Genomic DNA, 25,339 nt, shown 5'->3' on the forward strand with positions numbered 1-25,339 from the left:
AAGTAAAGAGGTTGCTTGCAAAGATTTTTTTTTTTGTCTTTAATATGTTTTTATTTTTCCTTTTATGGACATTTTTCTCCATTGATACTGGCACATTAGGCAGGGGACACAAATTGGTGCAACATAGATCCACAGAGTTAAACTTTTTGCTGATGGCCTGACACCACCTCCTCCTTTTTTTTTTTTTTTTTTTCTTTTTGGCTTCCATAGTCAAGTCAATAAAAACAAATAAATTTGGAAGGTAAATAGCCAATTTTTTGTATTCTGAGAAGCTGTTTCCTTCCAAGAGAGTGAGTTTGGAGCCCAGGACTGACTTAATTGACTGACTCCATTGCCTCTATGGGCTTTTCCCATATTTCTTTCAAAGTCTGTGGATTGTCCCTAGGATTTTAGACATCAGATATTATAATGCAAAAAGAAAGTATTAGTTAAGCTAGTTAGGCTACCCCAGCCAGGTAGGACTTTTTGTCTCCAAAGAGCAGGGTTGTAAAGGCTAGATATAGGCTTGACTTACAATAGGGTAAAAACACGGCAGTTAGCAACAGTGTTGCCTTCACTTTTAGCTTATTCTGTGTAGTAGAAATTCAGATGTTTGTCACAATGGATTGATTCTTACAGGTGGTTCTCTAGAAGTTCCGTTGCTTGTTAGAGGAGAGTGATCTAGAAGTCGTCCTGAGGCAGTCTCCTCGGAGCAAGGTTGTGTTCTGGGCTGCAGGAGAGAAAGAGCGTCCCCAAAGTCAGAATGACATGGATCGAGGGCAGCAGTCTCCGTGGTAGTTTTTCCAACTAGGACAGTTCAAGAACTTCACCAGAGATTTGTCATGAAACCATCACTCACTCAGGGTTGGACTAAGGCTTTGTCTGCAGCACCTGGTAAGCTGACCAGAGATAGCACAGTGGTGGGGCACTACCTGTGGATGGATATCTGTTAACTTCTGTCTCCTGCCCCTCATTCTCCCCTTCCTCATCATATCATCATCGTCATCACCATCACCATCATCACCACATCATTTCCTGCCTTTAGCGACTCACTTAGAGGTTATGAAGGCAAAACATGGTTTGGTTTGGCTGATTTCACCAGTTTCTTCTTGTCTTCCTTCTTCTTTTTCTTTCCCCTTTCCTTCTCTTTCAAGAACCCAAATGAAAAGGATAAGAGTTCAGGAACAGTCCCTTTTGAAGCCCACACAAACAGCTGTGTGCCAGGGATTTGGTTGCGGTGGGAGAGGGAGATGCCAAGCTAATTGGCAAGTACTCTGAATCTGCTACCTCAGGGGACTTTGGGGCTTTGACCTTGGAGCAACTTGCTGTACAGTGCAAGGGTCCTGAGACATTCTCTTCCTCCATTTGACAGAATGAGATGCCCTAGAACTGAGGGTTTTGTGAAAGAACAGAAAAAAGTATGAGGATGTTGGGTGGAAGGGGGAAGAGGACTAAGAATGTTAAGAGGACAGGTGAATTTACTTCATGGTAAATCTGCATTTCCATCTTCCACTAGGGCAAGACTCATGTGATTATAGGAATGAGAGGCTTTGCTGCAGAGATCTTGGGTCATGTGTACTATACTACTGCAGAGGGCTATATTGCTATATGGATGTGCTTTTTGTGACTTGGTTATTTTCCTCTGGTCTAGGAGCCTCTACCGTTTGGTCCCCTCCTTTCTGTTGGACTGCTTTGTCAACTGTTGCCTGCCAGCGATTCGAGGATGACCATCTGCCACCATCTCTGCTCTGGGGACCTGACAAGAAGGAACGACATTCTTGCACTGTGGGGAAAGCTTAGTGGTTCTCCTCTACCTTCATTCCTTCACTGAAAATTCTTTTGTTGTTGTTACAAGTTTTCTGTATTCTAGGCACTGTACTAGACATCAGAAATCCATGGAATTTTAATTTACAGAGAAGACTGATATTAATCAAGTCATCCCAAAGACATATAAATTACAAATGAGACAAGTTCTGTGAAGGTCAAGCCCCTGGCACAGCACTCACTATGCATCTAGCTTGCTCAGGAAGGTTTGGGATGTGACCATAGAGCTGAGTGTGTAGTTTGGGCAGGAGTTAACTAGGTGCAGAGGAGAGCGTAGAAGGTTCTGGTTAGAGAACTAGCTCATGCAAAAGCCTGTGCTCTCTCCACCAAAATCATACTGTGGTCTGTGTGTGGAGGTGCGGTGAGGATGGACAGGTTCCCTTTCATCAGCTCTGAGTTGAAATTTGCCACCTGAATCTTAGAATCAGTTCTGCCACCTGTGCTCTCTGTCTTCTATGACCTGTTAGAGCCCTTTATCTTCTGGATCTAATCCCTCAGTACGCTCCATTCTGAAAGAAAAGCAGTACAAGGTGTAGGGTAGAGACACACAAAAAGCCAGCAAGTACATCTTTGTCTTTCTTTCGAGTCATGAGAGAATAAATCTCTTCGTTCCTTCAGACAAGAAATGCACACCATCACCACTGATGTCAGCCTTCCTGTTTATCATTTCAAACTTTAGCAATGTGGAACATTCAGTTGGGTTTGCTTTTGGGGGCGTTGCCCCTTTAACTGAGGGTGGCATCTTTAAGAAGTGACAACTTCTACTACAGAGCCTACTAGAGTCTATCTTCTTTGTTTGCATTTCTTGACTTTTAGATTTGACTTATTTTATTGTTTATTTCATGATAGTTTCGGTTTTTCTAAAGTTTGGATTCTCCCCCGAAGAGCACTTTTCGAAATGCAGCCTTCAGTAACATTTCTTCTATTTTGATCCATTGCCTTGAACCCCTTTGTCCCTGGAGGCTATTCTGAAAACAGTGTCCTATCTGGACACCCATCTCTCTGTATAATGACCCTCAAATCACAACGTGTTGAAGAGCAGTGTTTTGTCAACTATTTCTTAATGAGTTTGTTTGTTGTTCTGGTTTTTAAAAAAGCACATACTTGCTTTTGACAATTGAAAATATAGGAATAAGAAGCATGAATATTAAAGAAAGCCATACATGGAGAAATGATTGTTATAAATATTTTTGTGTATTTTCCTCTAATGTATGAATAAATGTTATATATTCATATGAATAGACATAATATATATTTTTATCTTGTATTTTTCATTTAACATGTGTAATAAGCATTTCCCATGTTAGTAAAATTATTTGTAAGCATTATTTTTAATGACAACTAATATTCTTATTCTAGTTAACCTAATGTGTCTGTTGTCCTTTGTCATTTTGGCTACAATAAATGTTTTTGTGTTAAAATCCATATATTGGTTTGGGTTGATTTCCTTAAGGTAGAATCCAAGAAGAGGAATTATTTACTTGTTCCTTTATTCATCATTTATTGCTTTCTCCTTTTATATTAATCTTTTTGGTTCTATAATTCAAAAACATATATATAAAATAAATATATATAAGTAATATATTATATATATAATTATATAATATAATAGATATATAAAATCCCTGTTTTCAAGGAGATTCAGCCCTGTGCTAAAGGAAAGGAACATTTTAGAGTTCTTGATACAGATTTTCAAGTCGCTTTCCAGGAATTTGGATCAATTCACTCTTCTGCTATATGGAAGAGTGTGTTCTAAGTTATTCTTCTAGTATCCCCTTCTTTTGAGAATTTGCTTTCCTTCCACCTTGTGATTCATGTGGGGTTGCCATTGTACATTGCCTTCATGGACAGTCAGGTAGAGTACTTCCTCCCTGGCTTCCCCATATAGAAACAGTAACACAGCAGTTCATTCTGGGTCAGTATGGTACCCAGGCTGGGGTACCATAGGTTTTTTGTTTTTGTTTTTTTTTTTAATAATCAGGAGAGTTTCTCTTTTTTCATTCAGAATTGTGAACTATGAGGAGAACCAGGTACACTGGAAGTGCTGTTGGTCCTATTATCTAGCATGAAAAGTCTACCCGCCTGGGAACTTGTCCGCCACATGGACACAGACTGAGGGATGGTGAAGGGAGAGCTGAATTCTGACTAGTAGGCAGGTCCACCTGTGACTCCAACCCCGTGAATGCTACTCCTCTATTTTTCACTTAGATGAGCCAACACATCAACTTCTTTTCTTTCCCTCCCGACTCCTTGTCTTTTCCTCCTCTATGTTTTCTTTTTTGTTAAGTTGGTTTGAATTGAGTTTCTAACACTAGTAGAGAATCCTGACTGTACGTACATAGTCGTTGTTATCACCTTAGAAAATGCTTTGAACATAAAAAAATTCCCGTTCCCACAAGAAAAATTGTATATCTTTGTATGACATTTGTACACGCACATTTGTGCTTGAGCATGAGGCTAGGCATTTTTTCCTCATGTGTAAATACGTATTCATATTTTGGTTCATTTATCTACAATATTCTTAGTTTTAAAAGTATTTATTTAAGGTGTACTTGGCTGGCTCAGTCAGTACAGCATGTGACTTTTGATATTGGGGTTGAGTTTGAGCCCCACAATAGGTGCAGAGATTACTTAAAAGTAAAATAAAATTAAAATACTTTACTTAAGCTTATTTCATACTTAATATATATAGGATCAGTGTTTGTGGAAGTACTTTCCCCACATAGTTATTTGTTTATATCATGAGCTTTTATCTAGAAAAATTTCTTTTTTGGGTAAAATTTTACTCATTTTTTAATAAAAATTTAAATGTTTTGTGAATTTTATTTATTTTTCCTTGCAAGCTTTCCCACTGTTTTTAAATTTAAGATTCTCTTCTTCATAGAATTTTGGTGTTTTCACATATAAACATTCAGAACTTATTTTAGTGTGTTGATTTGAATTCAGTTTTGATGTTGATTTTTTTCCCTCCCTAATTGGTATTTTTTCCGATGTCACTGTTGAATAATCAGTTAATTTCCAATTGACTTATAATGCCTTGAAGAAAATTATATGCTATTTTTGTATAAACCTGAGAACATGTGATAAGTTTTTTGGGGGGAAGTTTATGACCTATATATAAGGTTATTTCTAAGTCTCTGTGTATAATAGGATTTTTGTTCTATTTTAGGTCTTTAGCCACATTGAGACAGATAGCTATCATTGTCCCTAGCATCACTTCTGATTATACTGTAAGTAAAATATTTCATTTCTTAATGATTTATTCTACAGAATTCCATATTGACAAATACCACTTACTGAGTTTTCCCATGTCCTAGACACTCTGCTAAATTTTAATCCTATCACGACTCTGTGTGGTAGATACTGTTGTTGGGACTTTGATGTTTAGTTCTCTGACACATTTTGAGTTAACTTTTATAAGTATGTGACAATAGACCATCTCTACATATTTTGAACTCTTGTTTTGTTTGATCTGTCTGTTGATAAAAATACCATACTATCTTGATTACTATAGATTTATACGTAGTCTTAAAATAAGGTAGTGTAAATATTCCAATTTTATTCTTTTTGTTTCAAAACTTTTTATTTAAAAGGTGATTTATATGATCTGAAGAGCAACCAGAGTATTTCTACACCCTTTGAATTTCCGTGTGAATTTCAGGATCAGCTTATCAATTTGTACATAATAGCTTATTGGGATTTTGATTGTGATTATGTTGTATCTAGTCATGAATTTAGGAAGAATTTACACCTTCAAATTATTTTCTTATTTGCTAGTACTTGCCAGTGAATATTCTCTTATTATGTTACAGTATCTATAATGTCTCCTGTCTGATTTCTGATATTGGCTTATATCACCTCACTTTTTTTCCTGGATGTTTATCAAATTTGCTTATCTTCTCAAAGAATATACTTTTGGTTCAATAAATTTTTATTTTTCTATTTTCTGTTTCATTGATTTCTGCTCTTTTATTATTATTGTTATTTATTTGCATTAGCTGTTCTTTTCCTTGTCCCTGAAAGTGGATATTAGGAGAGTTGATTTGAGACTTCTCTTTCTAATATAAGCACTTAACACTATACATTTTATTATTCTAGCTGTACTGCTACAAATTTTGATATGTCTTCTGTACATTTTTATCCCACAGGAAATACATCCTAATTTTCTGTTAATTCCTTCTTTGACCCATGGGTTACTTAAAAGTGTATTATTTAGTTTCTGAATCTGGGGAGATTTTGCAAAGGCCTTCTGTTACCTCTATTTAGTTTAATTTTGTTATGGTCAGAGACCTTTCCTTGTATGATTTATGTATTTTTAAATTTGTTGAGACTTGCCTTATGGCTTAGAATATGGTTGATCTTGGTAAATATTTTGGGTGGACTTGGAAAGGGTATTTTGCTGTTGCTAGGTAGAGTGTTCTCTAAATGCCAATTCAGCAAAGTGAAGTAAAAAATAATGTTTGTCTTCTAACTCTTTAGTAATTTTTCTTTTTGTGCATGTACTTGTTCCATCATTTATTGAAAGAGGTGTTGAAATATCTGACTCTATTTGTGGATTTACTTATTTTTCCTTTCACTTCTCTAAGTTTTTGCTTCATATATTTATGAATCTATTACTAGCTGCATAAACATTTAGGATTGATATGTACTCCTGATAAAGTAACTGCTTTCTTACTATGAAACAAACCTTTTTTTCTCTTGTAATATTACTTACAGCAATCTGCTTTGTCTGATATTGAGATAGTCACTTCCATTTTCTTTGATTAATACTAGAATGACATATCTTTTTCTATTCTTTTACTTTCAAACTATTTGTGTCTTTATATTTAAATTTTATTTCTTGTAGTTAACGAGTAGTTTTTTTTCTTTTCAGCTTCGTGTTTGTTTTCCAATCTGATAACCTTTGCCTTTCCTTGTTTAGTTCATTTACATTTTAATATGATTATTGATATGATTGCTGTTTATTTGCTGTTTGCCCCATCTGCTTCTCCTCTTGTCTGTTTTATTTTGGATTAGTTGTATATTTTTCTCCTCTTTTCTCTCTTATTTTGGATTAGTTGCATTTTTTTATGATTCCATTTTATCTTTTTAAAACATTTTCTAAAAGAGATTTTATTTATGAGAGAGAGAGAGAGAGAGGACAAGTTGAGGGAGAGGCAGAGGAAGAGGGACAAGCAGACTCCTTGTTGAGTGGACCCCTCAACCCTCATCCAGGGGGTCGATCCCAGGATCCTAAGATCATGACCTGAGCTGAAGTCAGATGCTTAACCAACCTAGCCACCCAGATATCCCTCCATTTTATCTTTTTTCCTGTTTTTTCTCTTTTTTAGTTATAGCACTTTAAAAATATTTTTAGTGATTGATTTATGGCTTATCATGTCTATCTTTAGCTTATTACAGGTAATATTATACCATTTTACTTCAAGTATAGGAACTTATAAAACTATAGTTCCATTTCTTCCTTTCCTACCTTAGAATTTTTATTATCATACATTTTACTTCTCCATATGCTGTAAGCCCAACATTACATTTAAAAATGATTTTTGCTTTAAATTGCCATTAAAAAAGATTTAAGATAATTATAAACAATTATTTGTATGTAAACATATTTTGCATTTCTGTCACTTTGTATTCCTTTATATTCATCCAAATTTCTAGCTACTGTCTTATTTCTGCCTGAGGGACTTTGCTTCACATTTCCTGTAATACAGTATTTGGGTGATGCATCCTTATAGATTTTGTATGTCTAAGAAAATCTTTACTTTATGTTCATTTTTGAAAGGCATTTTGTCTGAGTATAGAATTTTAGGTTGATAGAGCCCCTCCCAGCTCCACTCCCCAGGACTTTAAAGCTGTTGCTTCACTGTCTTTTGGCTTACACTGTTTCTGACAAGGAGCCTGTAATTCTTATCTTTGTCCTCTGGAGGTAATATGTCATTTCTTTTCTCTAGTTTTTACAAAGATTTTTCTCTTTATTACTCACTAAATAATTTGATTATGGCATGTGCTGGTGTAATTGGCTTCATTTTTCTCCTTAAGATTTTGTGAATTTGTTGGGTCTGGGTGTTTATAATTTCATCATATTTTGAAAAGTTGTCATCATTATTTCTTCAAATAGTTTTCTTTAGTCTTTTCTTTTTCTCTTTCCCCTGGGACTCTGATTACATATGTATGAGGTTGCTTCATGTCCTACAGTCCCCTGATAATTTTTCAATTTCTTCTGCAGTGTACAAAATGTTGGCAATCCCATTTAGTATATTTTTCATCTCAACATTGTATTTTTTTTTTTTTGAGAACTTTGATTTGGATCTCTTAAAATATCTCCTATAACTATCCTTCCACAACTATATCCCATGATCTTCATAAATATCTTCCATCTATCCTTATCATGTCCTGCTTTTCTCTATCATCTGAAACACATGGGGTTTATTTATAAATAACTGCTTCTATCTAGTGATTCCATTATCTGTGTTCTTCCTCTCTGGATGTGTTTCTATTGATTGATTTTATTCTTCCTTATGAACTCACTTCCTGTTTCTTCACATGCTTGGTAATTTTTTCATGGGTTGTCAGATTTGTGAGTTTTACATTGCTGCATGCGAGATTTCTTCTCTCTCCTTCTCTTTTTCTTTTATATCCCTGTAAATATTCTTTTAGTTTTGTACTGGGATATGTGTAAGTTATTTGGAAATAGTTTGTGGCTTGCTTTGAAGCTTTGTCAGATGGATCCATAGACTATAAGTCTGAGTCAATACTCTTTTGAGGGTCTAAGTCCAGTGCCTCATATGTGATGAGGTCTGCTTTTAATTGCTAAGGCTGCCATAACAAAATACCACAGGCTGAGTCAGTTAAAAAACAAGTATTTATTGTCTTACAGATCCAGAGGCCATGATCAAGGTGTCAGCAGGGCTGGTTTTCCGAGTTTTCTCTCTATAGCTTGCAGAGGGCTACCTTCTTGCTGGGTCCTTACACGGTCTTCCCTCCAGGTATGCATATCCATGGTGTTTTAAATTGTGTCCATATTTCCTCTTCCTATAAAGATAGAAGTCATATTGGACGAGGGTCCATCCCACAGGCCTCAGTTTAACTTAGTCTCCTCTTTAAAGGCCCTAGGTCAAATGCAGTCACATTCTGAGATACTAGGGTTAGGGCTTCAGCATATGAACTTTAGGGGAACACCGTCTTTCCACTCTGCTTGGTGGGACCACTATCTAGTCTTGCATGAGCTCTGGTCTTGTGTGAGTTTTGCTTGCTTTTTCTACCTTTTGCCCCCTGGCCTTGATAGTTTCTTCATAAAGTTTTGCTGATCAGTCTTCAGTCAAAGACTCAAAGATACTCAGGGCTCCCATGCTCTAGGCAATCTTTTCTCTTTCTTTAAAATTCTTCTCTGTGAATTTTAGCCACTTTGGACTCCTCTAAGAGGAAAGAATCTTCTGTCTTCTCAACTCGGGCACCCACTAGGCTCCGTTTGACTTTTCCCTTCCTGCAGTGCACCCTGAAATCGCTTTCCAGAACATGATATGCAGCACCTGGAGCACTCACCGTGCTTGCTTCCCATTTCCAGGGATCAGTATCCTGTCCTGCCTGTTGTCTGAAAATGACTATTTCATCTATCATTCCTGTTACCTGATTGTTTAAGTTGGGAAGATTAATCTAGTCTGTTATTCTCTCATGCCAGACATAGAAGTCAGCAAAACACCTTTTATTATTGTACTATTAGTATGCATACACATAATATTATACCTGCTTATAATTTGTTTTTTTTTCCTTTATTTATTTGCTAATCCTTACTGAGATCTTGCTTTGCCCTAGACTTTATTAGTCACTGCAAACAGTTAATAAGACATCTTATCTGCGCTGAAGAGATTGTCAGTATGGTGACAAGGCAGACTTATATACAGATAATTACAAAACTAAGCTGTGATAGAATTTTTGATGGTCACCAATTCTTATCTCAGTGTTCATGCCTTTTTGCAATGTGACTGCTGCTCTTCTCCACACCCTTAAATCTGGACTAGACCTCTGAAGGGGAGAAGATGTTGTCAGAGTTTTACAGCTTGAACTTGTAAGAGACTCGCAGCTCCCACTTCTGCCCTCTTGGGTTGCTGTCTGAGATCTCCACGCAAGGACAGCAGAATGGCCTAGGGGAGGCTCGAGGTCACATAGGAAAGAACCAAGACCACCTAGTCAATAGCCCTCAGCAAGTGCTAGCACAGCAGACCCTCCAGATGATATAGCATTGGGACTGAGCCTTGAGATTAGCAGCAGAAGGACATCCCTGACCAACCCACAGGGTCATAAAAAATAATTTCATAAAATCATTTTTCTTAAGCTGCTAAATTTTGGAGTGGCTTGTTTCACAGGAGTTTAACTGTGACAAAAGTGATGTGATCTCTTCCCAGAAAATGTCTCCCTTAGCCCCATCCTTCGGAAAAACTGCCATCAGTGATGTTGGAGGTATTTGTTTTCAGGCCATTCATTTGATGCTCAGTGCACATTTCTTTCTATGGCCATGTGCCACATCATCTTTCTGTTGTGTGTCCTTGACTAAACCAAAAGCTTTTTAAGGACAAGACCTTTTTCTTAATTGCATTCCGCTTGCTTTGACAGGAGTGGCAGTTCAAAAAAATATTTGATGGTATTGATAATTTTTAAAAATCACATTTCAATAAGCTTATGAATTTCCCTGGGAACCTTGATTGAACAGATCCTATAAATACTTAGAAGGGTTCTAGGAAGCATTAGGCACTGTGATTTCTGAAGCATGATTATTATTTAAATGATCACAATGACTCTATGAATAGTATCCCCACTTTACAGTTACAGTATCTGAGTCTTAGAGAAGGGAAATCCTTTTTTAAAAACATATACAGTTGATAAGTGGCAGAGCTGAGATGAGGACCCAGGTATCCTGACCCCAAGGACAGAGCTTTTTATAGCAACTACTCAGAAACAGACAGGTAAAATGACTTCTAACTTGTCTTAAGAGCTGTGCTTGGGGATACCATTGGAATGAAAGCATGATAGGACCTTCTCCTTCATGGGTCTTGGCGCAAAGCATATTATAGGAAATGTGAATTAGCATAGGGCCACTGAGGTATGGAGGGTATCTGATCAGACTACATTTGGGTGACAGGCTCTCCTCAGGGATTCCCAGCCTGCCTTCCCCAGGAGGAGTAGGGTTGGGTTGATGTTACCCTAATTTCTGACCATTTGACTTCCTTCCTTACTGAGCCCCAGGGCCAAGTTTCAGGCAGTAGCAACGCAGGGTCATCCAGTGGAATGTTTTCCAACCAATTCAGCAGGATCGCTGGGGTAAAGAGGATAACTGGGTGGAAAACACTTCTATTTGACACAGTTTTTGGGTGCTCTTAATGCAACCGCACTATGAATATAATAAGTCTCTGAGACCTTCTGGGAAAAAAGCAGTTTGGGTTAGCCCCTGTAACCATATGGTTACGAGGAGAACACAACATTCAAATGACAGAAAAACACATGGACTTCTTGTCCTTATGGTTTTTCCTTTAGAAAGGATCTGGGATCCTTTATGATACATGTAGAAATAAGTCTAAGAGAAAAGTTAGAAAAAAATCAGTGACCAGAGAGTGGTGACTGTTTTAGAAAGCATGAAAAATTTAGTTAAGTCGGTGCTAAAAAACTGATCCATTCAGTTAATAATGATGGTGATAATAATGTTAATCATAACTAATGTATTTTAAAGGCTAACTTGGTGTCAGGTTCTATGTGAAACCCTGGGTTTAGTAGTAGTGACATTAACAAATAAACAAACAGATAGGTGTCTGTTCATGGAATTTGCAACCTCGTGGAAGGAGACAGACTTGAAACAAATAACTGCGCAAGTACATATATAATTAGAAATAATGGTAAAAATGATGAAGGAAGAGCTGGGTGCGGGGATGAAAAAAATGAGAACAATACAAGTTGGACTGGGGGTCAGGAAAGGCCCAAGATTTGACTAAAGCCTTGGAACCCAGAAAAACTGGAATGGATGGAACCAGTCTGAATCCGTGCCAGGCATAAGAGAAGGGGAAGACATCAAGCCCCAGGAGAGAAAATTCTGCTGTGACTCTCAAATGCGTTGGTTAAGACGCTTCCAGCTCTGGAAGTAATTCCAAAAAGTACGAAAACCATTTAGTCATGTGAAGTCAAACAGCTATCAATGATGTTGATTCCCTGTGTCCCCTCTCAAGTTGGGATTGCATGGCCCTGACCTCTATCCAGGACAGGTGTAAGGGCAGTGACAAACCATTGAGTAGGACGGGGCTGTCATCATCATCCCCAAGACAGCCTTTCTCGAGGCCACGCTGTGACTTGAATGTCAGTATTCATATTTTCTGTGAAATAAGCCTCAATTCCTAAACATTTGAAAATCTGTCCTCCCGGAGCCATTTTATGAACCACCAAGGAGGACTGAACAGGCTGTCCTGACCGGCCTCAGAAGCCACAAATCGGGCTGGCTCTGCAGTGAGTCACTCCCCTCCAGGGCTCACCATTCCTCTTGGAGGAAAGAGGATAGTCATTGCGAACTGCTCTCCGAGAACCTAATCCTTAACCGTTCTGCAGAAATTGTCACTCTGTTTCTGGCCAAGTTCTGTCCTCTTTGGCAGTGGAGTGGAAGATCAGCGGGGGGCAGGCTGGTGGCAGTTTGGAGTGACTCTCAGTGGGAACTGACTGAGCATATAATTATATCATGAGTCAAGCTCTCTCCAGGGATGTAAGACGACCAGAGGAAAATGAAATAACATTATATCCCACATGAATAGAGGCATTGGTGGAGAAAGCTGACTCCTGAGAAAGACTACTCAGGCTAAGAAGTTTCCCAGCACTTAAATGCCTCATGACTGTCCTCACCCCCCTTCTTTTAAAAACGAAGGGATTAAATGGGTACAATTTATGCTTCTGTCTTAAACTTGGATGAGCAAGTGACCAGGCAACAGTCCGCATGGATCGATAACCTTAATAATAGACAAAAAAGACATTTATATGGAAAATCGCATGCATCTTTTGGCTCCAACCGAGCACTGTTTACTCGAGAAGACACGAGACTGACAAATGCCGCGGTGGGAATTACAAAGTACTTTTTCCTCCCTATGGCACTTCCAAAGGTATATTTTTATGGATCCAGGAATAGCAGCCTGTTTGTCTGGCTTGTACTGGTTCTCCCTCTTGTTTCTTTTTGGTCAACATCCAAAGAATTAGTTTGTTGACACAGGGGCGACCTCCTCGCTGAAGCTAAATCAGTATGAATGGCACTCACTTTCCTCCACGGCCTCTCCCTGCTTCCCAGATGATAAAATTAGCCAGGGGACTTTTGATCAGTTCACCAGAGAAAAACAATTACAGGGCAGCCCCAGCATGGCTTCTGTGGTTAGAAACATCAAAACGAGAATGACACCCTTTTCAGATGATTTCCAAAAAGGGTTATTTTAGAAACTGCAGAAATGAGGAAATGCTCAGAGTGGGAAAGAAGATGTTGATTTTGATGTTTACCTGCCTTCAGTCCTTCTCAGTGCTCCTGAAGGAAGCAAGCGGGAAGGTGGAGCTGGTGGCAGGATTTGGGGGGTTAAGCGGAAGCTTCTAGAAAGATAGTGCAAGCTGGAGGCTGTCCATCTTGGGAGAAATCAGTCAAGATAAGCATTTTGAGTTCAGTTTCTATTTATTCAATGTTTAATATCCTATTTGGACACTGAAGTTATTTACTGGAGGGTGAAGAATTGTAGAAGGAGAAGTACTTGAAAAAGACTGGCGTTTGGGCTTCCCACGTACTCTTGGGAGGTGGTTGTCCTTGCAGGGAACTCTGCCTCTCCATGAGAAGTGGGTAACATGATCAAGGAGGAACACACCTACACATCCTCATCCTCAGAAATAAGGATGGAGGCTACTCAGCATTAACATGGCTCCTGTGTTAATATCCCTGAAGTGGATATCAAATCAGTCACTCAATATTTATTGGCTGTCTACGGGGTATTTATGTAATTACTATGAGGAGGAACTAGAGCACTGTAGGAATCTAAAAAGAAGACTCTGCTTAAAAAAAAAAAAAGCCTGTGTCTAATAGAGCGGTCAATGTACATGTTCTATTTCTTTATTTCTTTTTAAGATTTTATTTATTTGACAGAGAGAGAGAGAGAGAGATCACAAGTAGGCAGAGAGACAGAGAGAGAGGGGGAAGCAGGCTCCCTGCTGAGCAAAGAGCCCAATGTGGGGCTTGATCCCAGGACCCTGAGATCATGACCTGAGCTGAAGGCAGGGGCCTAACCCACTGAGCCACCCAGGTGCCTCTCTTTTCTTTTCTTCTTCTTCTTCTTCTTCTTTTTTTTAAAGATTTTATTTATTTATTTGACAGGGAGAGAGAGAGAGAGAGTTAATGAGAAAGCACAAGCAAGGAGAGCAGCAGGCAGAGGGAGACAGAGAAGCAGACTCCCTGCTGAGTGAGGAGCCTGACTCAGGGTTTGATCTCAGGACCCTGGAATCATGACCTAAGCCAAAGGCAGACGCTTAACTGACTGAGCTACCCAGGTGCTCCTACAGTGTTTCATTTCTTAATGAAGGAACTCTGTGTAAGTATAAGCAGACCCTTGTTCTTTTGCTTCCTTCCTCACTCTCCAGGTCCAACCTACATTGAAAATCTCTTTGGTGATATTAAGAAGGCTTAGAAGGTGTAGCTAACTGGTCTAAATGGGTCTCCACATGGGGTGCAATCTTCCCATCCCTTTCTCATGGATCATAATGATTTTCAATTTAATTCCAACAATTAGAGATTCATTCCATTGTATATTGCAGGAATTTCTTAGTTTTCCGAGTCATCTGTTACCATAGTTCTTCTGAGATAACTTTTTCTCTTGCATTTCACGTTTCTAAAATTGAGATGTACCTTGAAGCCAATTGATATGTGTGTGTAACCTGGAAGTGTTTTCATCCCCCTATATAGTTATGGAACTGATGAAATTGATTAATATTGAGGAAGTAAGGGAAAAGATAAGTAGGATCTTGAGGTAAAGGACTTCTGAGGTAAAGGTGTATTAAGGACTAAATTATGTCCCCTGAATTCATATACTGAAGTCCCAACTTCAAATATCTCAGAATGTGACTGTGTTCAGAGATGGGGTCTTTAAAGAGGTAAAATGAGATCACTGGAGTGGACCCTTATTGAGTATGACTGGTATCCTTATAAGAAGGTATTGTTAGGATGAAGACATACAGAGATGGAAGTCCACGTAAAGACACAAAGAGAAGACCATCTGTAAGCCAAGACGAGTGACCCTCAGAGGAAACCAACCCTGCTGAGACCTTGATCTTAGACTTGTAGCCTCCAGAACTATAAGGAAATAAATTTCTGTTGTTCAAGTGTGGCACTTTGTTATGGTAGCCCTCACAAACCACTCCAATGTGTTATTAGTTAAAGGCTTGGGTGAAGAGAGCTTTCTAGGCAGCAAGGCCTGTGAGAGAGAGCCCAACTCTCCTTTCTCCAGAGGAAGAAGTTTAGAAATTCTTTATCTAAATGTCAAAGAATGACCATTTCTCAGATGTCAGACCTCACTGCAAGGATGAGCACCAGTTCCTTCTCTAACTTTATAAAATGGCAGAGGAACACTAGTATAAAATGGCAGATGACGATGCTTAGTTTTGTCATTTTGCTTTTTCATCAAATATCAGCTTTCTCCAGAGGCCTCCTTCATCATCAGAATTTCATTCTGACTGGTCAGTTTTTCCTTCCTCTTTTACCTGATTGTGGCTGTTTGTATATAAAGCCAAAATAGCAGGTCAGTTTTGTCAAGTCACGTGGGAAAAGAGATCTCTCAGATTGGCTGGTAATATACAGGTACAATTGTAGACACTGTCCTGAAAAGAGCCTTTTCTTTTTCCATCCTCCTTCCCAAGCTTCTTTTCTGAATATTATCTTTTAAAATTGTCAAACCATTATTTATAGGATCTCTGCAAAATAGCTTTAGATGCTCTTGGTAGAGGAGATGTGGTAGGGAATCAAATTAGATTGGGTCACAAGGGAAAGTGTCTGTAAGAAATATGAATGGGACCCAGGGGAAGTGAAAATTGAAGAGAAACCAGACTTGAGCTGAAAATTCTTTATTTTGCCAAGTTGGACTTGGATTATGTCATCATATGTAATTTCAAGGAATGGGCAAACTAATTTGGATAAAAGAAAAAGTGATCTGACTTGTTTCCCAAAGCATGAATTGAACCAGAGAGATAGAATTTTCTTGGCTGCAAAATAAATATTCCTACTATCTTCTTTGCTGTGTTATCCATTCTCATGAAACTCATTGCTTTTTGTGCTAAATGAGATGCAAAATGCCGGAATTACGTAAAGAGAATAATTTTCAGCATATGTATTATTTCCTCACAACTTAGTATTAAAACTCTTGTATTTCATCCAACTAAAAGGGAGATGTTCTTCCTTATTAGTAGCTGCAGGATATATACCATTTATCTATACCTCTTCTTCTCACCTAAAATTGTATTTGACATTTCTTCTGTATTTTGTAAAAAAAGTACAGCACCGTCTTGAGTACTTTGCAGATGTATCAGTTCACTATTGCTGTGTAACAAATTAACTCAAAACGTGGTGTCTTAAAACAATAAAAAAAATTAGCTCATGATTCTGTGGATCAGCAATTTAAGCTGGGCTATTTTGGTAACACTATTTATCCGTGCCAGAGTCAGCTGGTCCCAGCTGGGGTTCATTCATGCTTCTGCAGCAACTGTTAGAAGAGCTGAACCTGCCTGACTATTAGCCCAGGTGCCCTCAGCTCTCCTCTGGTTGTCCCCTAACTGGCAGGATGGCCTGGACTTGTTCCTGTGGCAGCTGGGTTTTAAAGCAGCAAGCAGGTAAGCTTCCATGTAAGCTTCAAAGCTTTTTTATGACTCTGCTAATGGATCCCATCAAGTGCGCTAACGGTCCGTGCGCCAAAGGAAGTCCCGTGGCTGAGCCCAGAGTCAGAGTGGGAGGCCGTTGCCAGAGGGCGTGGACACAGGAAGGGCGAGTAAATTGGAGCTGTTGCTGCTGTCAGTCCACAAGAGTAGGTATTTCGAAAGTCTGATAATGAGAGTCAAAAGCATTTAATTTCATAACTTATTGTGTGGACAAATGTACTAACTCTTGCATTGCCAAGGGACATATATGCCATCATTCAAATAAGATTTCTTTTACTTCTGAAAGCAAGAAATTACAGAAAACCAGTGAGGGATTGAATATTTGTGTCTCCTGAAAATGCATGTTGAAGACTTAGCTCCCAGTGAGGCTTTATTTGAAGATGGGTCTTCTAAATAAGTAATTAAGATTAACAAAAGGTGGGGCTGTATTCTGCCAGAATTAGTGTCCTTATAAGAAGAGACACCAGAGGGGCATCTTGGTGGCTCAGTCAGTTAAGCATCTGCCTTCAGCTCAGGTCGTGATCTTGGGGTCCTGGGATCAAGCCTCACATTGGGGTCCCTGCTTGGTGGGAAGTCTGCTTCTCTCTCCCTTTGCCCCTCCCCCTGCTTGTGTGCTCACTCTCTCTCAAATAAATAAATAAATAAATAAATTTTTTTAAAAAAGGAAAAAGACACCAGAGACCTCACCCTCTCTCCCTCCCTTTCTCTCTGTGTATGCACACTGAGTAAAAGGCCATGTGAAGACATGGTGTAAAGGCAGTCAACGTCTGTAGGCCAGGCTAGAAACCAAATTTGCTGGCACTTTGATCATGGATTTCTAGTCTCCAGGACTGTAGAAATAAATGTTTAAACTACCTGGTCTGGGGTGCCTGGGTGGCTCAGTTAAGCATTCGCCTTAGACTCAGTTAATAATATCAGGGCCCTGGGATCCAGCCCCATGTCGGGCTTTACACTCAATGGGGAGGCTGCTTTTCCCTCTCCCTGTGTGCTCTCCCTCTCCTCCCTCTGAAAAAATTAAAAAAAAATAAATTTACAAAAAAGCACCACAGAAGACTGTGGTCTTCTGTTATGACAGCTCCAGCAGACTAATACAAAACTATAGAAGAAAAAATCTCGACCAGAAAAATGTTAGATTTTTAACTAGACATTCTACATTTGAGACCATTAAGCTTTTTTTGGTGATAAAGTCAGTCAATCAATCAACGAACCAACCAACCAATCGATCAAGGATACTGGAACCACCTGTATCCTGTTCTAAAAAAGTTTAACAGTTACCTTAAACTTACATAATATTATATGTTGATTATATCTCATAAAATATGAGGAAAAAATAACAGTTAACATATATTAAGCATTTAACCATTTGTCTGGCACTTTACTCATATTACAGTCTTTAATCTTCTCCACTAGTCTGAGATGATTATTTTTCTTATCATTTTGCAGGTGGGAAAGCTTAGGTCTAGAAAAGTTAATTGTTTGTCTTGAATAACACCACCAATAAATGGCTGAGTGGGCACTTAAACCGTGGTCAGTCTCCAGCATCGCTCAAGGTTCACTGCTCTCTGTGCATGTTGTCACTCCCCAGAGCTGCTTCAAACACCCTCCAGGCAGGAGGCAGTGGTGTCTGTAAAGGATATGACTTTTTTTTTCTAAGTAGGCTCCACGCCCAGGGACTCAAGACCTTGAGATCAGACATGAGCTGAGATCAGGAGTCAGGTGTTCAACCAGCTGAGCCACTCAGGCACTCTGGGAAATGACATTTCTACTTGAGTGTGTCCTGTTCTTCTTGCCAGAACTCCTTTCTCCCCTCTGTTCCAGCTTCTTTGGATGCCCAAATTCATTCTACTTTTGTCTATATGTCTGGTGCTTGTTCTAGCTGGAAAAGTTTAACAGTGCCAAGTGTCTTTGGCCAGGGAGGAAGTTAACTGTTCTTTTAACCTGGGTTACTGTTAACCCTTGTCAATGAATCCAGCAGAGGAGGACAGTGAGGCCGTGCTGAAGAACCTCCCCACGTCTCCGCCCCCTCACCCCCTCACCCCCACATCTAGGAGTTGTACATCAGAAAGGCAAGGCATTTAAGAGGGACGATGCAGAGGGAGGAAGTCACATTTCTGAGAGTAGATGGTAGTTAGTTAACAAGGGCCAGCTAGGTTTAAAGGCAGGGGGAGAGGTTTTAAGGCTCTTAAATATCTATCTATCTATCTATCTATCTATCTATCTATCTATCTATCTATCTATCTTATATATATCTATATCTATATATCTATATAATCTATATATATATCTATATCTATCTATCTATCTATATATATCTATATATCTTATATATAGTCAGTGGTCTGAGACGTTTTAACTAGGTCTTTTATATTCCTCTATGAACCTAAACCAATGTGAATTCCTTGCTCTCTTGAGTAAAGGGTATATAACTGGAGGAAAATTAGGTTATTAAAACAAACACCTCAAACACATGACACAATGTGGAAAAGAATGGGATATTATGCAAATTATCAGGGTTTTTGTCTCCTTTGGTAGCCACTGATTGGGAGGAGGGGTGGGACTAAGGGATGTGGGAAAACTAAAAGGACACATCATTGTTTATTCTTCAGGGGAAAGAGTCCAGAGCAATTACCAAAGCCGCCAGGGCAATTAGAGACCCTGAGGGAACTCTGGTAATGTTTTTTGGCCTTAGTAGAAAGTAACTGGAAAAAATGAGTCCACATGGTTAGTGCAGGAAATCTCGGATCACTTTGCCTTTGGGTACCTCACACCCGTTTACCAAACAATGGTGTCTCAGACTCTGCATGTGGCAGCGAGTCTGTGTCATCATTTTCTCCACGGTCTAGCATGGCTCGGAAACTGTCTTATGTCTGTTATTCAGAAGGGGCGTCCCTGGGATGGAACACCAGCTTGAAAGGAGCGGGGGTGGGTGGGGTGGCTGGGGTGAGAAAAGAGGTGAACCTGACTTTTGCCATTGTAAATCCTGAGTTGTCCTGGACAATCTGTCAAAGTGGTGGTAATGGGGTGTCTGGCTCCGAGAGCTCATTAGAGTCTGAGGCTAATGAAGTCAGTGGCACTGGGGAGGGTCCTGTTAAATTCATTTTCCTTTTCAGAGGGAAATGTTGCTTTCAGGGTCCAAGGCAGCCATCCTGTGGGTGAGTGTCTGTGTTAGTTGGCGGGAGTGTGAATGGTGACCAGTTCAAGCTGGAGTTCCTTCTGTCCTGTTAGCTCACTGGGAGTGGCTCTTGGGGGTTGGTTAGGCCATATCACCTCATACTCAGGAGAGAATTGAAAGCAAAGGAAACCAAGCCATTTCCTGGTGAATTCCGTGGCTGTGGATAATCAGGACAATCCATGTTCAGTCCCCTTACATTTAGTTGTGTGTGTGTGGTTTTTTTTTTAATTTTTTAAAGTTTTTAAATTTTTTATGAACATATAATGTATTATTAGCCCCAAGGGTACAGGTCTGTGAATCGCCAGGTTTACACACTTCACAGCACTCACCATAGCACATACCCTCCCCAATGTCCATCACCCAGCCACCCTCTCCCTACCCTCCCACCCCCTCCCCCACCCCCACAACCTTCAGTTTGTTTTGTGAGATTAAGAGTCTCTTATAGTTTGTCTCCCTCTGGATCACATCTTGTTTCATTTTTTTTTTTTTTTAAGTACAGCTTTAGGCTGAATCTGAAGGTCTTAAGTAAACCAGATTAGGTAATTAATTTATCTGCAGAATTTGATTCCCAGACAATTTCAGTACATCCTAGGACAAAACCCATGTATTATGTTATTTGTTTATTCATGTTGCCATCTTTTAATTTATTTTTTAAAAGAATGAAGTCCTTCTAATTTTTAAAATATTTATTTATTTATTTACTTACTTATTTATAGAATAAGAAAGAGTGTGTGTGTTTGGGGAGAGGGGCAGAGGGAGAGGGAGAGGGAGAGAATCTTAAGCAGGCTCCACAGTCAGTGTGGAGTCCCGCCCAAAGCTCGCTCTCATGACCCCCACCCTGAGATCACGACATGAGCTGAAATCAGGAGTCAGTCACTCATTCAACTGAGCCACCCAGACGCCCCCATGTTGCTATCTTTTTTTAAAAACAGACTATGTTGTGGAACACCTTAAGATTTATAGAAGAATTGTAAAAATAGTATAGTGACCTACCAGATACCCTATCCCCCATTTCCTTTATTATTGAATCTTATACCACTATAGTGTATTTGTTACAATGGATAAGTGAATATTGATTGCTATTAACTAAAACCCATAACTTATTCAGATTTTCTTTGTGTTTAATGGTTGTCCTTTTTCTGTTCTTGAATCTCATTTGGAAGACTACTTAGGCTCCTCTTGGTTCTGACAGTTTTGTAGATTTCCTTGGTTTTGATGACCTCAACAGTTTTGAGGAGTATTTGTCAGGTTTTTCTGTAGAATGTCCCTTTATTTGAATTTGTCTAATATTTTTCCTCATGATTAGGGGTTTATCAGTGTTGATATTGACTTTGATTACCTGGATGAGGTGATGTTTGTCAGGTTTCTCCATTGTAAAATTATACTTTTATCCCCCTGGTTTCCATAATGAATCCTTGGAAGGAAGTCACCATGCCTAGCCCACAGTTGAAGAGTAGGAGTTTATGCTCTCTCTCTTTGAGGGTGGAGTATGTACATAAATTGTTTGGAATTCTTCATGGGAGATTTGTCTCTTCTTCATTTACTTATCTACTCAATCATTTATTTATATCAATATGAACTCGTGGATGTCTATTTCCTACTCCAGTTCCAGAATCAAGCATTTCTTTAAGGAACACCAGTTCCTTTTATTGCAGAATGGTGTTAGAAAGCAAGCTTGAGTGCTGGATGTGCTCCTAGCTATCAGAGTGTCTTTCTTTCTAGGCTTTCTCAGCAACAGAGTCAGGAAATACACGTGTGTGAATACTAACCCGTGTATAGATATATACCCATAAATATTTCTCTTTGTAACTATCTGTATCTATATTAAGCTAACCATGAGATCATACTGATGTTTCTACTGCTAATCATTACCATATGGATTATTCTAGCCTCTCCCCCTAATTATCTGTAAAATCTCACCTCAGCAGTGAGGCACCTTGTTCCCCCACAACCATCCACCATCCATTTTCCTAATTGTTCAGTTCCAGAATACATGGATAGGAGTATCAGATTTGTTGATTCATACCTTTATGGAAAACAACTTAATTTAGTAGAGTTCAGTGATTATGTACAGTTCCTTTTGTCTCTAGTCTTGAGCACGCAAATCATTTCCAAAATTATTTAGGTCAGCATCATTGCCCCCTTGCCCTACAGCGAGCTTGTGTCATACATTTGTAATAAAATTTGATTCTCTTACCACTGTCTGCTAATGCTATCTGGGAATCTCTGATCTCCTAAATGATTTTTTAAAAATTCACCTACATTAAGGTTTTCTCTTGGTGCTATAAAGTTCTATGGGTTTCGGCAAATGATGTCAAGTATTCATCATCACAGCATTGCACAAAATAGTTCCACTGCCATGAAAAAAGCCCTGAGTTTCACCTATTCAAGCCTCCCTGTCTCACCCCAACACCCTGGTGATCACTGCAATTTTTACTCTATATAATCTTGCCTGTCCAAAATATCATATACTTAGAATCCTAAACCACGTAGCCTTTTCACATTGGCTTCATCCACTTAGCCACATGCATTTAAGGTTTGTCCATGTCTTTTCAGAGCTTGATAGTGCATTTATTTTTATCATAGAATAACATTCCATTTTATGGATTTACTACTGTTCATCCATTTATCTATTGGAAGACATCTTGGTTCCTTCTAATTTGGGGAGATTATGAATAAAGCTGCTATAACGTTCACATGTGGGTTTTCATGTGAACGTAATTTTGCAAATCACTTGGTAAACACCTTGGAACTTGACTGCTGGATCATGTGATGACTATGTTTAGTTTTGTAAGAAACTGCCAGACGGGGACACCTGGGGGGCTCAGTGGATTAAAGCCTCTGCCTTTGGCCCAGGTCATGATCTCAGGGTCCTGGGACTGAGCCCCACATCCGGCTCTCTGCTCAGCGGGGAGTCTGCTTCCTCCTCTCTCTCTGCCTGCTTCTCTGCCTACTTGTGATCTCTGTCAAATAAATAAATAAAATCTTTAAAAACAAACAAAAAGAAGAAACTGCCAGACTGTCTTTCAAAGTGGTTGGATCCTCCTAGCAATGATTGAGAGTCCCTGCTGCTCTACATCCTGCCAGCATTTGATGATGTCAGTTTTTAAGATTTTAGCCATCTTAGTATGCATAGTGATATCTCACTGTTGTTTTAATTTGCAATTCTTTGATGACAAATGATACTGAGCATTTTTTCGGTATGCTTTTTTGCATTCTGTACATCTTCTTTGGTGATATATTAGCTCTTTTGCCATTTTTTAAATTGGGTTTTTTGTGTTCTTATTTTTTTAGGTTTTTTTTTTTTTTTGAGATTTTATTTATTTATTTGACAGAGAGAGAGAGGGAGAGATCACAAGTAGGCAGAGAGGAAGGCAGAGAGAGAGAGGAAAGCAGGCTCCCAGCCAAGCAGGGAGCCTGATGCGGGGCTTGATCTCAGGACCCTGAGATCATGATCTGAGCCGAAGGCAGAGGCTTAACCCACTGGAGCTACCCAGGCGCCCTTATTTTTTTAGTTTTGAGAGATTTTGTATATGTGTATGTTTTAGATAAAAGTCTAAAGTTATCTGATGTTTGTATCATATATATTTTATCCAAGTCTGTGGCTTGTTTTTTCATTACCTGCTAGGAATTTTTACAATTTAGATTTTACATTTAGGTTTTTGATCCATTTTGAGTTAATTTCTGTGAAAAGTGTAGGATCTCTTTCTAGATTAATTTTTTTTGCATATGGATAGTCCTTTAATTGAAAAGATCATCCTTGTACCATTGAATTTCAGTTGGCTATATTTGTGTGGATATATTTCTGGGCTCTGTCCTATTCCATCGATCCCTGTATCTATTATTTCATTAATAGTATACTGTCCCGATTACTGTGGCTTTATAATGTTTTTTCTTTTTCAGCATTTTCCTGGTTTTTCTGATTCTTTCCCTTTCCATATAAATTTTAGAGTCTGTTAATATCTACAGACAGATGTGCCAGTAAGGTGTAGGGAAAGGGAAGCATTCTATAATCTTATGATTAAATCTAAAATTTCTTCCTGAGTTTGTGACTTGAGTTGTTTCCTCCACCAGGGTTTCTTAGCTCCCTCCACATCCTCTTAGGTGAAGCAAAAGGGCTAGAAGAGGTGGAGTTAGGTAAAAGCCTTCTACTTCTGCTTAGGTGGGATAATGCTCTGGTAAATTATTTTTCCGTCTAAGAAGGAGGTCTTTGTTATGTAGAATGTTCTGGCCTATTTCACAATGGTCCCTGTACCTCCCCCAGCCATAGCCAGAGCACATATTCCTTAGCTTTTCACCATGGGACCTTGACAGGCTTCTTATAGGTAAAGCTCATGAGCAGGAGGGTTGTTCTCTGAGAATTCAGTTCCCGGGATTTTCTCACTGTCATGGAAGTCCACACAGGCCTCCAGCAAATTTTTAAAATTACCACCTGTGGGTCCCTACCAGTTTATGGTTCTGGTGGCTTTTGTTCCAATTAGGAAGATCTTGGTTGTGATTCTTTGTATTCACCTGTCACTCCTGAGTTTGGGGAGTGTTTGATTTTGGGTGGTGGCTTGCCTTGCAACCTCAGTTCTCTGCTGAGTCCAAGAAAAGTTCTTGGTTTTCATTGTCTTCATCTGTTTTCTTGTTGTAAAGATGAGAGGAATGATTTCTAAGCTCTTTACATGTTAGAGCTAAAACTGGAAGTTTCCATGTTACTTTATTTTTAGAAGTTTGAATCACTTAAACCCCTTGGTGAAATGATACTCCACATCCCTAGGGTACAGAACGAAGTTATATCTCCTTACCTTATCGTAACTATATTCCATGTAAAACTGGGTTCAGAAACATAAAGGGAGTTGTTCAAGCTTCTCATGGCCAGTTGACTGCTATTTTAGGGACAGAAATCGCTAGTCTGGGGCCACTACATTTATAACAATAATGTGTCTGCCTGAACTAAGTTAACCACAGCTCATTTAAAACATCAATATCTACATTGTATGTAGCTATTCAGGCCAAAGGAGTCAAGACCAGCACTAGGGTCCCAGGTAGGAATAGAGTAATTTTAACATTTTTTTCCTTCTCCCATTCCTATTTTAGGATTTCTCCCACTTGCTCAGCCACTTCTCTGGCTCTTAACATGTAAAGAGACCATGTGGACCAAAAAGGAGGAGAAAAAAAAAAAAAAAGGAACAATAAGAGGAGGAAAGTCCTGTGAGAAGTGTTGTTTTGCTCTCTACCCACAAGGAAGAAAGAAAAAGTAGGCTGGAGAAAAAGTTGCCTCTACTCTTGAATCCATTTTGACATTGTTTTGGGGTGACCTTGTCACAGAAGTGTTACAAATGTGTCATCTGAATGGTTAAGTCCTTGACTTAGATATGTATGTCATCCGTGGTCCCTGTAATGAGTCAGTCCAGCTATCTCGGACATCAGATTCTGTTTATTCCTGGCTCCCCCTCCTACCTGCTG

The 25,339-nt window shown here is 39.0% G+C and overlaps 1 long non-coding RNA gene across 1 annotated transcript in view; it reads left to right on the top strand.

Moving 5' to 3' along the window:
- Positions 1–1,903, top strand: part of LOC116876662 — a 35,494-nt gene extending 33,591 nt beyond the window's left edge. Inside the window, exon 3 of the long non-coding RNA XR_004384437.1 lies at positions 1,631–1,903. This is a non-coding gene — a long non-coding RNA (uncharacterized LOC116876662). The remainder of the gene's footprint in view (positions 1–1,630) is intronic.
- The last annotated feature ends 23,436 nt before the right edge of the window (positions 1,904–25,339 follow it).

Source organism: Lontra canadensis, unplaced genomic scaffold, assembly GCF_010015895.1.
Source record: "Lontra canadensis isolate GAN:19392208 unplaced genomic scaffold, GSC_riverotter_1.0 scaffold46, whole genome shotgun sequence".
In the NCBI taxonomy this organism is placed as follows: Eukaryota; Metazoa; Chordata; class Mammalia; order Carnivora; family Mustelidae; genus Lontra; species Lontra canadensis.